The sequence below is a fragment of the Thermobia domestica genome, chromosome 8, assembly GCF_964235325.1.
Source record: "Thermobia domestica chromosome 8, izTheDome1.hap1.1, whole genome shotgun sequence".
In the NCBI taxonomy this organism is placed as follows: domain Eukaryota; kingdom Metazoa; phylum Arthropoda; class Insecta; order Zygentoma; family Lepismatidae; genus Thermobia; species Thermobia domestica.
In genome coordinates, this window is record NC_137461.1 from 175,554,284 (window position 1) to 175,566,885 (window position 12,602).

General features: G+C 34.5%; 1 protein-coding gene across 1 annotated transcript in view; it reads left to right on the forward strand.

The window, feature by feature from the left end:
• Window positions 1–12,602, forward strand: part of LOC145693356 (uncharacterized) — a 1,437,468-nt gene that overhangs the window by 886,489 nt on the left and 538,377 nt on the right. The gene's annotated exons all lie outside the window — the stretch shown is intronic.

Here is a 12,602-nt window from a genome sequence, read left to right on the forward strand (position 1 = left end):
GGCAGCAATGCATGATTTATGCCAGATGGATAGTGGGAGACGAAAGTAATGTTTGCCCTCCACTGCTTAGAAGTATCTTACCTTGTGTCATACGTTTCAACTTGTACACATTTCAATTGCTAAAAGAAAAGCATAACTCATTAAACGCATCTTGTTATCCTTGTTTCACTTTTTAGGATAAATAACCAGAATTGTAATCTAATACTGTATTAATATTCACTTCATTTTGATTACATGGACCACACATAATATAAAACAACACTAATATTTTCAAATTATGATTAGCATTTCGCTCAAAAATAAACTGGCCCTTATAAACGATTTCGCGACGATCTGTAAACGCGCACGACGATTCCGGCAACTATACGGAATAAAATTCACTAGTGCACTATTGAAGAAAGATGACTTGGTTGCTGGATAGCGATGAGTTGAATGTCCTATTCCTTGACATACAACAGGGTTCTTCTATGAAATCGTTGTATTGGCGAGAGAAATACCTAAGGATAATTCTTATTAACATATATGCATGTTTTTTTCTTTTGCTATTGAAACCTCATTTATACAGGTAGCACTGTTCCAATGTCTCTTGATGCGTTTGAGAGAGTATATTAAATACGTCCTTGTTTAGCAAATGTTAACGTTCTTCCTTACATTGCAAATAAGAATACTCTCTCATTTGAGAGTATTGGTAGAACATTTTTGTTCATTCACTTTGACTTTCACATGATGAAAGAATGATACTCTCTCTCCTTAGAGAGTATTTGGAGAACAATCTTGTCTGTTCTCAAAGTAGAAACACTAGCACCTTCACATCTTGAAAAAGAATGAAAGTCCTCCCTCCCAGTCTTCTTCCTGCGTCGCATAGTTGCCAGTTAGCGGCGCAAGAATACACTGACAAACTAAAATATAGTTCGTAGTTTTTGCGTTATTATATTGTTAATAATATATAATGAATGGTTCATAGGTTAATAGAAATCACATAAAAAACACTGATTGTTCCAATAAGTTGTACGATTGACGATTATTGATAGATGTCACATTGACACGTAAAAATCTGTCGTCGTCATGAGAGTTCACTGCGTGGGCGGACAGCACGAGAGTAGCTAAATTCCTCCTCCAAATATGGGCTGACGGGAGGAAGCAGGACTGTCTGGAAAAGTGAGGCACCTTTTGGGTGACAAATTCCTGAGCATTGTTCTCCTCCAACTGTTAGCTGATTGCGTTATATTTCCCAGAATTGATGTTCGAATAATACAAGGGTTGATTTAAAAGTTCATGCCAATCCATATTGTTACAAATGGCGGGCAACATACTGTCTACTGAAGGTATCACAGAAGTGGACAAGAACCCTGGAATCCAAGTCTTCCTAATCACACTGCAACACAACAGCAATCACAGCGCTCCATTAGTCCATAGAGGGTTAATGTCTTTTTAAATTCGTTCACACTGAAGAATAATAGTTTGTAGCTTCACTCGGACGCACATAATCGCGAAATTCGAAGAATAACGAACGCGAGGGCCATTTACGATAACGCGAGGGCCATTTCTTAAATGTCTTTTAAGTCCTTTTATTTTTATTATTGGTTTATATTTTCCATTTATTTTAATCATTCCTTGAAATGTAAACACAGAGATAATTTCAGTGTTTGAATATAAATCAATAGTTATTTGTAATTCAAAATACTATTCAACATCGTATTTCATAATATCTTTCAAAATTCAAACCAAATTACACAAACATATTAATATACTCAATGCAATAATTTATTCAATGAGTAAACATCATATTCAATAAAATATTACATTTGGTAAGGTATCGTATTTAATGAGGTATTGTATTCAATGTCATATTTAAGAATGCACAACAAAATATAAATAGTATAAACTAACTGTATACCAATAAATTTAAAATGGTAAAATTGCTTTAATAATGTTATTCTGCAATAATACTTCTTAATTTCTAAAATAAAACACACAATATCATTCAAGAATAACATATATCACTAAGTAATTCAACATATCATGATATTATTTTTTATGAAGATAAAATATTCCTTACTGCTAAATGCATAAAAATTTATTATATTTGAAAGATCAATATTACTCATAAAATTCAAATGTGTATGTTCCTTGACATATTAACACAAGGTATTTAGCAAGGATATTCAAAATAATTCAACACAACTAGAACATACGACAGAGTTCAAGCAAATTCATATTTTATTAAAATTACATGTTAAAAGCACATAAATAAATATAACACTAAAGATATTTCATTTACTTAAAAATGAAAGACTGGACAGATGCGAGCTCGTCACGCTCGAAGTATATACAAATATACTGTCTGCATTAAGTTAGCAAGACCCTACCTCATTTATTTATTAATATATTTCCATCCCCGAAGCAAAGTGAAAAAATAGAATGTTTGGTTAAAATTTAAAAATAATAAAGAAGGGACTAATAAGAAAATTGCCTACTCCGGGCATTACATAATATGAGTAACCCATAATATTGGAGGAACCTTTGCTTCCATGTCTTCAAGTACTACTTGAAATATTTTCGTATTCAACGAAAAGATTAATACAAAGTGAATGCAACAATAGTTGCTCACAATTAGGATGTACAAAACTTACTTGGTACTCATTTATAGTAGGATGTCTCATTATATATTCTTTTCAACTAAACAACGCGCCAAGAAGGTGGGTACGGGTAACATCTATAACTTACTACACCAAACTTCAAGTATTCTCAGCTGATTACTAATCCCAGAGGCATACTGGTTAGTGAAAACAAATAACTTGACATAACACATCGTAATTATACATTACTATTAATTGACGCATGATTGTTATTTAAAAATTGAGAAATTTAACTCATTAATTTAAAATATGATCATTCAGGTTTATTACCGAATGATTTCTCACCAGAATATTTACATTTGTGATTCGAAACATTATTAATTTTGTAAAATTGCAACGCTGTGATGGAATATTCTGTATAGATTTTCCACATCTTCACAATTTAAATTTATTTCATTTCACTATATTTGAAAATTTTCATTGCGCAAATTCACTCTTGCACTTCGAAAAGAAACACTATATTTTCTAATTCAAAAAATCAAATTTCGTTGTGAAGCGTTAACGAAAAAATATACTATTCCAAGGGATTTCGTGTTACGTATGCTTGAAATATCAAGATTTTTTAAAAATAGTATCTCTAATCCAACATTTTTAATATCTTATAAGGTGCAATAATATATGAAGTGAAAAAATTAATATTCAAATTTTGTAAAACACTAACAGTGTTGAAAATATTTGTAGTATGAAAAATAATTACTAACAACAAAAGAAATTTTGTACAAAATTTTCTGCAATGTAACCAGAATTTATTTTTCATTGCAAGGTCAACAATATGGAAAATGGGCAATCCGGCTATATATTAATGTCGTTTACCCAATTCCTTTTCGTATTTGATTTAGTAGAACATCGTAGATTAAAATTCTCATGGATTCCAAGACTTTAGTTTTAACTTCCATACTCGGCATCCGTTGAAGTTTGTTTGTGGAAAAACGCAATATTCTACAAGCACTAACTTTATGTGCTACCTTAACATGAGAATTAGCAGTTACCTTACGAATTGTTTGTACACTCGGGACATTTACTATTTGAGTGTCATTGCAAATGTTGGCAGCGAAGAATTTACACTTTCTACGTAGGCGTAATACCTTACTTAATTTACGCACTTTTTTGCAGAGTTTCAGGTTATTTTTCATTTTTGCACGGTGGAAACACCTTAGCTTACCCTTTTTGCTTTCCAAACAAAAATTTATGTTTCTAAATTTCTCAATAACATTTCGAGTTGATTACAAAGTATTGGTTGGTGGATAGTCAATCTGAACGTTCTGATTTGGTTCAATACACTTTTCCTTACCTTTTCTGAATCTAAATTTCATAGATTTACAAGTTGCACGATGTATGCCAAGCGAACATGGAATGGTTTCATTTCTACTAGAACATACAATTACAAGTGTACATACTGTACCTTCTAGCAATACTAAAGATATATTACCACTGGAAAAATAACGCAACTCGCCAATCTGAATTGGTTGCCTAATGAATCTTACTCTGTGATAACTTGTAACATGTCGTGTATACACCACAAAAATTACAGGACTTATAGACAAACATTTCTTATGAACAAGTAGCATTGAGCGGGAGGGGGGAAACAGCTGATCCACCCACTTCCTTTCACATAAGGGACAAGTGCAGACTTTAATTTCGTCTAAAAATACTACAACAGTATCACTTCTTATTTCCCTAGTGGTGGTTACGTTAACCACACTCGTACTACTGTTGGACGTAGCCTCCATGAAGTCAACCTACACGGTGTTTGTATTTACACTAACATTTTCATTACTTACTTCATTTCCCTGAATAAAGACATCATTACTCTGTAGAACAGATATGTTTTCCAGTTGGGTTTTGATGCTTTGTAATTGTACAGTGTTATTATCCATCAACTGAAACAACTCATTCCACCTAACATTTTCACTTTCATTAATTTGGACAAAATGGACTTCAGATAACCTGCCTTTTTTAATAGGATTTGGATAAGGATCAATATCATCGGCAACATTTTCCAATTTCCTTTTACAACTTTTAGTTCTAACCTCAGAAGGACAACTATGACGAACGTGTGCTAACGGGTACACGTTAAATTCATCTGCAAATTTAACTTTTTTCGGAATTATATTTTCCTTTTCGGTTTGACCCACATTACATGACATAGTATGTAAACTAACGTCCTTGCTACGTTTTTTGAGGATAGATTTGATACCACCAAAAGCAATTTTCGGAGAATTTTCAACATTACTTGAAAATAATTCTTTCTCCTCTTCATTGAACGTACTATCATGATCGCTAAAAGAACTAACATTAGAATACTTTTTCTGTAGCCGTTGAACTATTATTTCAATAACTTTATTCTTGACATTGACGTCCTCACATTGAAGTTTCAACTTTCTAGCTACATAATTAAAATCTATATTTTTGCCGCGTGCACACTTCTCTTTCAGTTTCTCGTACTGAATTGATTTCCCAATACCACGTACGCGGAGATTGATCTCCTTTTCGATATCTCTCCTATATTCACAATTAAAATTAAATACAAATTCACAAATTGCAATTTTCACTGCTCTACTGAATCTATGAGTTTCTACCTCAAGGCCTAAAACATTTTGAAACTCTTCTAAGCAAAATGGAACAGTACTATACTTATATTCATTTATTACGTTAGCGTAGTCTAACTCTATCTGTGCTCTTACATTCATTAAATTCAGCGCTAGCATTTTGTACGTGGATTTATGAATTATATATTCTAAAACGAACACAAAAATATGAAAATGTAAGTAACACTACATGTAAAAGAATGCAAGGATATATTTCTTTCGCAGAACATTAATTGCTAGGTTCACACTTTGCCTTTTCAGTAATTGTTTCGCATTCTTGTATGCATAAACCAGGACCTACCTGCGTTTGTACAGCAGTGTTTGGCTGATTTAACAGCTCCTGAGAATTACTTTCAACCTTTTCGCGTGATTCAACCACTTGTATTTTTAGATTATCAAATTGTTTGGTCAACTCATTATGATTTGAATTTAATATTTGGTTAGTTGCAGCCAAGTCTGCGGATAACTTTTTCACCGCTTCGAGCAGTGTTTCCATTTCACTAAGCGTTGACATTATAAAATATTATACTACAAGGCACAACACACAAATCATTACACTGGCATTGAATACGAAACAGTGAAATTCAAAAATCTACTTTCTCCCCACTAAAACATCTGTCTTTGTTCGGTGCGTCATTTATGAAAGGAGTTGGTTCCCGTGACGAAAGCCAGATATAATAATATTGGGATTCGAACCTCGGATCTCTTTTGGAGTCTCCCTTAAAACATCATTTATTTGTAAAAGACTAATAGATCCAATAAGGAACTGGCAAGTAAACAAATAGTCTTACTCCCACGGTCCTGGGATTCGGGCGTTATATATATCAGAGACATGCCATATACCCACCGTCGCTGGTACGTCAGCTCCAAGATACACTGGTTAATACCTATAAAAGAAGTACAAGTGGGGCAGCAATGCATGATTTACGCCAGATGGATAGTGGGAGACGAAAGTAATGTTTGCCCTCCACTGCTTAGAAGTATCTTACCTTGTGTCATACGTTTCAACTTGTACACATTTCAATTGCTAAAAGAAAAGCATAACTCATTAAACACATCTTGTTATCCTTGTTTCACTTTTTAGGATAAATAACCACAATTGTAATCTAATACTGTATTAATATTCACTTCATTTTGATTACATGGACCACACGTAATATAAAACAACACTAATATTTTCAAATTATGATTAGCATTTCGCTCAAAAATAAACTGGCCCTTATAAACGATTTTCCGACGATCTGTAAACGCGCACGATGATTCCGGCAACTATACGGAATAAAATTCACTAGTGCACTATTGAAGAAAGATGACTTGGTTGCTGGATAGCGATGAGTTGAATGTCCCATTCCTTGACATACAACAGGGTTCTTCTATAAAATCGTTGTATTGGCGAGAGAAATACTTAAGGATAATTCTTATTAACATATACGCATGTTTTTTTCTTTTGCTATTGAAACATTTATACAGGTAGCACTGTTCCAATGTCTCTTGATGCGTTTGAGAGCGTATATTAAATACGTCCTTGTTTAGCAAATGTTAACGTTCTCCCTTACATTGCAAATAAGAATACTCTCTCATTTGCGAGTATTGGTAGAACATTTTTGTTCATTCACTTTGACTTTCACATGATGAAAGAATGATACTCTCTCTCCTTAGAGAGTATTTGGAGAACAATCTTGTCTGTTCTCAAAGTAGAAACACTAGCACCTTCACATCTTGAAAAAGAATGAAAGTCCTCCCTCCCAGTCTTCTTCCTGCGTCGCATAGTTGCCAGTTAGCGGCGCAAGAATACACTGACAAACTAAAATATAGTTCGTAGAAAACATTAAGTTTTTGCGTTATTATATTGTTAATAATATATAATGAATGGTTCATAGGTTAATAGAAATCACATAGAAAAACACTGATTGTTCCAATAAGTTGTACGATTGACGATTATTGATAGATGTCACATTGTCACGTAAAAATCTGTCATCGTCATGAGAGTTCATTGCGTGGGCGGACAGCACGAGAGTAGCTAAATTCCTCCTCCAAATATGGTCTGACGGGAGGAAGCAGGACTGTCTGGAAAAGTGAGGCACCTTTTGGGTGACAAATTCCTGAGCATTGTTCTCCTCCAACTGTTAGCTGATTGCGTTATATTTCCCAGAATTGATGTTGGAATAATACGAGGGTTGATTTAAAAGTTCATGCCAATCCATATTGTTACAATGTGAGCCATCGGCTCGCATTTTTTCCGTTCAACTGAGTTGATGGCTCGAACTTGCTCGGTTCGGTTCGCTCGGATGAGCCATCAGTTTGAGCTAGCTCGATGAAGTGAACTGTTGGCTCGGGCAACTTATCGGTTCGGCTCGTTAGTGAATGAGTTGTTTGCCGAGCCGCTCGAGCCATTGACAAAAATAAACCTGCGCCGAGCAGTATTTATCATGTTTGGCCAGTATACTACAACTTCCAACATGTTTGGCTCGAGCCCGAATACTTATTGCTCCGTTACTCAAACCCAGACTCTTGTGACCGATGTCCTTGCCTCCTGAATCCTTTTCGAAGACCGAAATCTGCAGTCAACTAGTATTCAGGTACAAACCGCCTACCTTTCATGGTTATACACGGTGTTGTTTTAATAATAATAATAAGTTGTAGTAGTAGTAACATTGTTAATTATATTGTCTCTATAGGATACCTCAACAGAGTACTTGGAACTACACACAGGGTTTGGCTCGAATTGACTCGTTTTGAACTCGGCTCGACTCGACTCGAAACTCGGCCCAAATTCTAGTCTAGTTTGAGGGAATGTTTCGAGTCGAGTTCTCGAGTCGAGCTGAAAAATGCTTCGAGTAGAATCAAATTTTAAAGAAAACTCTCTCACTCAATTTTTTTTAAATTTGAAAAACTTCTGTTCCCCACTACCTCCTTAGGATATGTAATACAATGAAAGCCAGATGATAACATCCCACTTTGGAGTAAGACCTAACTATATATCAAAAATAATTTCATTCGACTTTTCAATTTGGCCGTGATGATCAGGCGCACATAGTTACATTCATCTTTTTATATAATAATTTATATATTACACTAATTCAAAAATTTATTTTTTCCAGTAGTTACGTTCCCTAAAAACTCACAAGGCTGTGTGTCTCGAAAGCCAAGTAGTAGTATAAGTCTATTGCAATTATTACAATTACAAATATCAATATCCAAAAGTGCTTGAAGTTCTTTTTTCACTTAGATATACTCATCTCAGGTAAATAAACAGAAACAAATGAAAAAGGAAGGGAAGTGGAGAGCATGAAAGTAAAATGTAGATAAGTTCACAGAAATTCAGCAGATGCTATCTGCAATGCAGTGAGCAGTGGGTCGGTACTTCAGAAAGTCCAAGGGGATCATAGTGGGTGGTTCATTGCAGTGGTCACGGTGGGTCGCATTGAGTCACATGCTGTTGACTCACGACCAACTGACCCACTCAGAAAGCTTGATCCACTGACCTACTCCATCTCTGATATACAAACACACTTTTGACAAAAGTGTAAGTCCCGTCGTTCGAAGCTCAGTATTCATAACTTTTATTACCAGTAATTTTTGTCCTTGCGTATTGTTTTTATCCTTTTCTTTCTTTTAAAACTATATCCAAATAAATGCCACCATAATCCTTCTTATTTTGAATGTAAACGCGATTTAAAATTGATAAAGAACAAAAATTAACGTTCCGAAATAGTTGTAAAAATTGAAAAACAGAAAAAGTGGAAGTTTTGGGGTTCGAACGTATACTCCCAATAGGGGCAGTAGAGAACTTAAATTTTTTGTTTGAGTAAATGATTAATATTATACATTTGCATCAAACTTAATTTACAGCAATATATATGATTGAGAGATATAAAATTATAACAATGTAAGAATTAAAATATGTCACAATAATTTTAACACATTTTGATATAATTTTACATATACTATATTACATTTTTCGGTTGGGTTTCATATAATCTCAAAAATATTGTACATAAATGATTATTAGAAAACAAATTTTGTTTTAATTCTAACATTCAAATTTAATTTTTTTCCTAATCATTGTATTATAAACAATGTGTATTTAATTTTCTAACGGTACATGTTGAACATCTTGTACACGTGTACTATACTGAGCTTCTCATGTATAATTCTTGACAATTCTCAACCAAACTTACAATACGGTATTTTTTTCTTATTTCAAAATATTTTAGGATTTATTTTAAAGAAAAAATTTCATCCATTTTGTCTGTGAATGGGAATGAATTTAAAACACTTATTGCGTTGCCTCTTTGAATGGCAAGGTTTACCCGTTGGAACAGGAAATGTTTGCTTCTAGGGTCCCCTGATTTATTAATTAAAGCTGACCCCAAATTTGTCAAAAATTTACTTGTTTCTTTACTCAAAACACCCATGGTTTCAGTAGCAAAAGCAATGAAAAAATGATCTTCTTTTAATTTTGAATATTGCGAATGCTTTCGTTTACTAGCTGCCTCGGCTGCACTTCCTGCTTCCTCGTTGGTTAATGTTATGTAAGCGGGTGCGAAAGTTTCTACGCATGTAACATCCCACACTAGACTTTGGCCTCTTTTCCAGGGAATTAAAGTAATTCCGTCCGGTCATTTGCCATCATCCCGTAACATTCCTGTTGGTTCCAAAATGCTGCAAATGTCTATGCTGGCGAGAGTTCGTTTTACTCTTTGGTTTAATTCTCCGTGGCGTGAAAATCTCCCACTGCTTCTAACGCAACTCAATGCATGAAGATCTTTAGCATCCATTTGATTCTGACATACACACGTGAATTCATGACAAATATTTATGCCAAGGCGTAAGGCTACACCTATTTGAAAGATATTATTTTCCATAAATGTTCCTATATTTTTTGAGGGTGTAGCTTGCAACCATGCTCCGGACTCTTTATTATGAAGCGCTTTAAGAGGGCAGTATCAATAGGATTTTCTGAAACTATTTCCCTTTTTCTTATCTGATTTAATAATATGTCATCCCATTTCCTTTGTACTCTTTTTGTCTCTGGAATTTCGTTATAAGTGTCTCTCCATGCCTCGGTCAAATGGGTAATTTTCACTTCATCAACCGTGTTATGTAAAATGTTGGAGACGAGTGAAACTGCTCCATGGCACGAAGACAAAAAATCAGGAAAGCTCAAATCAGATACTTTTCGTATGCTTAAACCACCTAATCGTATGGGTAAACTTGCTTGCCTCCACTGACTTTCGTTTAATGTATAATTAATAATTGATTCTAAATTCCTTTTCAGTAAGTTGTCTAGCTGAAGGACAACATATGGCCTGGTCCACGTTGGAGTGGTACGTAGAAAATATGTCAGTTTTAGAATGCCTAAACAGTTTTTTTTAGAAGAAAATAAGCTATATGTGCAGGCAACTGTTTCAATTTGTCTATTATTATTTTCATACTATTTAAATGTTCTTCAAATTTATGAACATAGCCATCCTTGTAGAGTGGCGTCCCTAGTAATGACAACTCATGGGTTTGTATTGTTCGTATTCCAGGCAACAATGTCTGAAACTTGGCTTCAGCCACGGAATCAACTTTTCCCGATATGAAGAATAATTCACACTTGCATGGATTTACTTGTAAACCTATCTTTTCTTATTCATTGATTAAAGTATTTAGGTCGTGTATTACCGTTTCTGGTGAACCTCCAGAAGTTCCATCATCTAGGTAAAACAAGTCTAATTCTGAAGAAAAACTGCGCACTATTGGATGGATGGCCAAACTAAAAATCATCGGACCTGTAGGGTCACCCTGTTGACATCCTAGCTGCGACGTAATGGTTTTGTCTCTATAAAATAATAGGGATGGATTAGCACAGCTTTCCCACAAATATGGATATATCGGGTACAACCAGCTTCACTTCTTTCAATATAGAATCCCTTTCGACCGAGTGAAAAGCGTTTTTGTAATCAATTTTTAAGAACACTTTGTTTGTACTTTCGTTGGTTTTGATATATGTCCTAGTAGCATGTATGATTGCCTCATTTCCTTTTTTTGGTTGCGAAGCCGAGCTGATGAGGTTGTAAATGAATATTGCATTTGCTATAAACTAATGATACAGCTAACTTAGAAGACAATCTTCTGAGAACACATCCTACTGCAATGGGCCTAATTCCACCATCTTTTTTTATTAGTGCACACAGATTAGCTCCAAAAAGAAATTTGCATACATCCTGATCCACTTTTCCATTTAAAATTAGATTTACCGGTTTCGTGATCGAATTAAGTAAAATATATGCTGAATCACCAGCGGATTTAGAAGTTAAGTCCTTTAGATGTTGTGGTGTCAATCCATCTATTCCTGACGCAGAACCACTGGGGAAACTACGAATTGCCTTTAAAACCATGTCAGAATTAACTTTTATGCATGAGTCTATTTTTTCAAGAGAGTCTGGCATTTCAAGCATCCTGGATGGAGTGGGATGTTTGGTTTCGAGAATGCTGTACGTTTCTTCTTTTATAGGAGCTAAACTATCGTCTGAAGCTAACAATCTTAGCGCCCCTCTTGTATCGAACTCAAATATTTTGGATATTATTCTATTCGTTACATCTGTGTTTTTATTTTTATTTTTTCCCTGGAAGAGACAAGAGGTCTGTAGAAGTGATTTCGTTTAAATTTTGTTTAATAATTTTTGTTACTGACACTGAGCTTCTATTTTTGGGGAGACATAAATTACAAAATGAGAAAGTGAATAAGTTTTTCCATGAGGGAAAATCATTCTTGTTGATACAGTCATCTATTTTAGATGCCAGTTTGCCTGCGACAACATTGCGTGCTCATTTTGGGATTCTTTTTATCACCCACGTGCTTGATTTTAACCTTGTGAGTTCTTGTACAAAATCTTCGATATTTGAATGGTGCTCGTGTGTAGCATGTTTCCTTGTCCTGTATATATTTAGCACTTTTTTGGTTGGAAATGCTTTTCCGCACTCCAGACATATTTGATGCTCGGTATTACTGAAAAGGATGTGTTGGAAAAAGTCTACTTGATTCAAATTGTTCTCCATTTATAATACTAACGTATAAGAAATATCCGTTACATTTTCTCCCATTGTTGAGAGATAATAAAGAAAAACTCGTAACGTTCACTAATGAAACAGAGATCACATTTTTGTTTTTTACACTAAAACCACTGAACCAAATTAAAAATGGATTTCACAGAAGAAATCTACAAGACACTCTGCAGATTCTACACCGATTCAAAAACTCCAACCACATCCGCTTCCTCACTTATTAGAAAATCTCACAGGAGAACGCTTCTAAACACGCAGAACTTAAATACATTGCTTGTTACTAAGAGTAATCATAATGGTCAAGTGGTTGTAGGTAGCTGGG